Source organism: Papaver somniferum, chromosome 9 (genome assembly GCF_003573695.1).
Source record: "Papaver somniferum cultivar HN1 chromosome 9, ASM357369v1, whole genome shotgun sequence".
NCBI lineage: Eukaryota > Viridiplantae > Streptophyta > Magnoliopsida > Ranunculales > Papaveraceae > Papaver > Papaver somniferum.
Window position 1 is genome coordinate 111,484,903 of NC_039366.1, and position 4,651 is coordinate 111,489,553.

The 4,651-nt window shown below is 37.3% G+C and overlaps 1 long non-coding RNA gene across 1 annotated transcript; it reads right to left on the reverse strand.

The window, feature by feature from the left end:
• Positions 1-212: 212 nt before the first annotated feature.
• Positions 213-1,781, reverse strand: LOC113309378. The gene is made up of 2 exons (XR_003340553.1): positions 1,420-1,781; positions 213-937 (listed from the first exon to the last, which is right to left on the reverse strand). It is a non-coding gene; the product is annotated as an uncharacterized LOC113309378 (long non-coding RNA).
• Positions 1,782-4,651: the final 2,870 nt, after the last annotated feature.

Here is a 4,651-nt window from a genome sequence, read left to right on the forward strand (position 1 = left end):
TACGAATATCGAAGCCACAGTTGTCCAATTTGTACTAGGCCATAGAAAAGACCAGGTTCATATTTGGGCCTTCGGGCTCGTAGAGAGGGAGTCAATTTTATGGCCACTTTTTTATCAAATGGACCCTAAGAGCAACTGCAGTGATGCGATCATAACCAAAGACAAAAAAAAAACGACCAAATTTAAGTTTAGTCTGTGGTGTTACACTAGGGTGGAAGAGTAAATTTGGTAGCTAAGAAAAAGTATACACCAGGATCACATTATATGCCCGCCCCGTCACCAGGATCACATTATATGCCCGTCCCATCACCAGGATCATATTATATGCCAGTCCCATCACAGGATCACATCACATAATCACATTATATGAACGCCTAATCAGCCAGCCGGCAAACTGTATATGCACGCCTCACCAGGATCACATTATATGCACTCCTCATCACCAGGATCACATTATATGCACGCCTCATCAGCATGATCACATTATATGCACGCCTCATCAGCATGATCACATTATATACCCGCCCGGTGATAAACGAACATTATACGGTCGCTCGACTATATATATTTTTGGTCTTGATCCCAGACTAAATATAGTCTGGAATTTGGTTTTGATCCGGTTTTTAGTCTTTACTCCGTCCCGTTGTGTCTCTTCTATGGACCATAATTATAGGTTTGATCGTCCACCGTGGACCCTCTAACGCAAATTGCAAAAAGATTTAGAAGAATTTCTGTGTCCATTTAGATCTGGTCTGTTGGATCAGATAGCTCAAAAACACGGAATTGAATTGATGTGAGCCGTTCAGATTTCTGTGATTATTCGACCTTTCTCTTTATTCTTCTTTTTAACACTCCAGCAGCTCCGCCACCACCTCCTTTCTTCACCGACCACAACCATCACCGCCGTCACCACCACCACCAGAAACACCACCGTCACCTAGCACCACCGTCACCAATTCATGCTTAAAATCAATTGAGCTCAAACATTTATTATTTTCAATTAAACACACAACAACACAGAACCCCATTTACAACAGTAACACACCACTGCTATTCTTCCCATTTCTTCATTTCAATAACCCACTAGTGCAGGTTCCATACTTGCTGTGGTGAATACTTTTCAATGAACAATCAAATTTATACAACAAAAATAAGATTGAATCAAAATCTAATACAAACCCAGTAAAGATATAAACCGCAGAATCACAAAAACATACACTTTGTGATTAATATAATGAAAACCATGAAATCAGTAGAATAAAAAATAAACCCAAATTAGAAAAATCTAAGGTTTCAATTTTGTAATTTTATATGAACAAAATCAAAATTGGAAAGGAAAACGAACATAAAACGATACATGATACTGATTCATAATAATTAGAGAATGAAACTTCTTGGATTTTGAGCGAAATCCTTTACCATAATTTGTTGATGAACTCGTCAATCATGTTGGTTCGTACGTGAATGTTAAGAAGAAGATGGAGGTGGTGTGGTTGTTCTTTGCAAATCTAGCAAGATGAACGACTGTAAACTAGCAAATAGGTAACGATGGCTGTGCTTCTGTGAGGGGAGTAGAAAAGAATAGAAGAGAGAAGAATAAAAGAGAAACGAAGAGATCGCTTCTATTTAGGAGTTAAGTCTTGAGCCACCACCGCACTAGGTTTGAATCTGCATCTAAGAATGGTGAGAGAGAAAGATAAAACTAAACAGAAAGAAAAGTTTAGGGCTGCGTTTTTTTCTTTTTTTTTTATCCTCATTAACACCTGTTGAATATGCATGCCTCTTTGCAATACGTGCTGTAGATAGAGTAGCTGGACATCGAATTTGATGCTTCTTAAAGTAACGAGATTAGGCTTAGCCAACTTTTACGATGTAACAGGGTTGTGCATGAATTAGTGAATTCCCACTTTCTTGATCGTTTCCCAGCCATCGATTCAGCACGTGCATATGCAGGTGGCCACACTCTTGTCTATATATAAAATTAATTATTGTAATTACCATGCTATCCTTACTGTTTCTGTGAAAATTATATCTCATGGTAAGATTTTCTGTTAAAAAGCAAATTGGTTGCATTTGTCTTCATGGATCAAATTTTTTATTTTACTCCTACTACAACGGTGTTTCGTGTTTTTAGGTCGGCCTTCCTTACCGTGACAACGGTGTTCTAATATTTGTCCTCTCTAAAATATTATCTTCGGTTCAATTATTCAAATTTGGATATAGGCGCAAGGAAATGCTCTACTCTCCTCATGTCTTAAGTGACATTTCGTTCACCACTCTCATTCACCCAAAAGGGTTCATTGTTTTCTAAACTCTACGATTTAGTAGATGGTGACATTTTTAGACTGTGAGGAGGAGAGTCGGAAGGTGACTACGGGCTCAACTAGAAAATGAAAATATAACAACTTTTTCTTTTTAAAGATTTAAATTTACCTCGCGTTTTTAGGGGCCACTCGAAAGGATTTAGGGGCCAACAATAAAACAAAAAAGGTCACCCAGAAGAAAAATGTAGCCAGCCCTTATCTCGCGTAATGGCGAAATTACCCTTATATATTCGGAGGATATGATAACATTGTTATCCTCCGATTGCAATCGGAAGCCAAAATATTTCCCAGACTTCCGATTGTAGTCGGTGCAGTATTAGAATGATTTGTGTTCATTAATCGGGAGTGTACACAGCCAGCCATAACCACTTGGTTCGTGTTTTGGATGCAGCGTTAATCGGGAGTTAAATATATTACAAAACCTACCGATTATAAGTTGCTCCAAATTCAAATTTTGAAAGCTACCATAATCGGTAGATATGCTAAATACAATACCTATCGATTATTGGTTTCTCCACATTCAACTTTCGTCAAATTAGCCGTTGGAGTTTTTGGGAAAAACAAAAAGAGCCGTTGGACCCTAAACCTATATGAAGAAACTCATATCTATCACCCCAATTGCACCAAACTCTTTCCTCTCTTCAGTTTTAATTTTCATAACAAAAAACATGGATATTGCTTTTGCAGAAGAAGAAGATTGTGCTATTTATAGAGCGTGGGTTGTGGTAACTGCTCATGATCGTGTTCACAAGCTCCACAATTCGGAATCCGAAGAGCAGATATGGAACCGTATCTTAATGGTATTTGAGGCCTTAGATGGTAATTGAATTCGAAGATCATCCAATGATATTAAGATGAGAAAGAATGCGCTCGATAAGGAGATTGACAAACTTGAAGATGAGGAACGGTTTGTTAGGAACGCTTTTCCTTGGTGGACGTATGAAAAACGAGTAAGTATCTCTGTAACTCCAACTCACATTAACAAAAGTTAGTACTAACTTGTTACTCATTCGTAATTTCAGAGAAATCTTGCGGATCGCCGGTATGTGGACCTCTACGGGAAACGATTTGAACATGAAGGATGCTACAAAATCAAGAGGGACAATTTCTATGGTCACTGGAAGTTATGATCTGTTTTAATACTTTTATGGTCAATTAGGAGTATGGATTTAGGTGCTTTTGACGAAATTGTAAGGTTAAGGCCGTTTGAACTTTATGTAATGGATGTAATCGGAGTATTATTAATATAAAAACTAGCCGATAATACGAAATCGGTAGATTATTTTTTTAAACAACCTACCGATTGTAATATTCGGCTATGTTATGAGTCAACTTTCTTTCCGATTATGGTGTTGTTTGGTTCCAGGAAACAGTTTTTTTTGTACTTGTAATATTCGGAGGATAATTTTTTTGTAAAGTTCTGAATGTACGATGGCCCAAAAATCAGAATTTGGAAAAACTTATACTTTTCAAATTTTGTCTTTGAAATAATCGGAAGTTAAATTAGTTACCAAAACTTCCGAATATGGGCTGTCTAACCTTCAATATTGGCCCTTGGAACCACCTGGAGCCATGGCGTGGTTTGTTTTGAACTTGTAATATTCGGAGGATAATTTTTTTGTAAAGTTCCGAATGTACGATGTCCCAAAAATCAGAATTTGGAAAAACTTATACTTTTCAAATTTTGTCTTTGAAATAATCGGAAGTTAAATTAGTTACCAAAACTTCCGAATATGGGCTGTCTAACCTTCAATATTGGCCCTTGGAACCACCTCGAGCCATGGCGTGGTTTGTTTTGAACTTGTAATATTCGGAGGATAATGTTTTTGTAAAGTTCCGAATGTACGATGGCCCAAAAATCAGAATTTGGAAAAACTTATACTTTTCAAATTTTGTCTTTGAAATAATCGGAAGTTAAATTAGTTACCAAAACTTCCGAATATGGGCTGTCTAACCTTCAATATTGGCCCTTGGAACCACCTGGAGCCATGGCGTGGTTTGTTTTGATCTTGTAATATTCGGAGGATAAGTTTTTTGTAAAGTTCCGAATGTACGATGGCCCAAAAATCAGAATTTGGAAAAACTTATACTTTTCAAATTTTGTCTTTGAAATAATCGGAAGTTAAATTAGTTACCAAAACTTCCGAATATACCACACAAATCATTGTCATTTGAACTTGTCTAACTTAGTTACCCAAACAAATTTCCGAATGTACAACAAAAATCATTGTCATTTATCTGCTCTTCTTTACTTTACGACCGTGACTACCTCCCAGTCCTGCACGACCACGAGTTTGAGCACCTTCAGTTGGAGCAGCTTCAGTTGG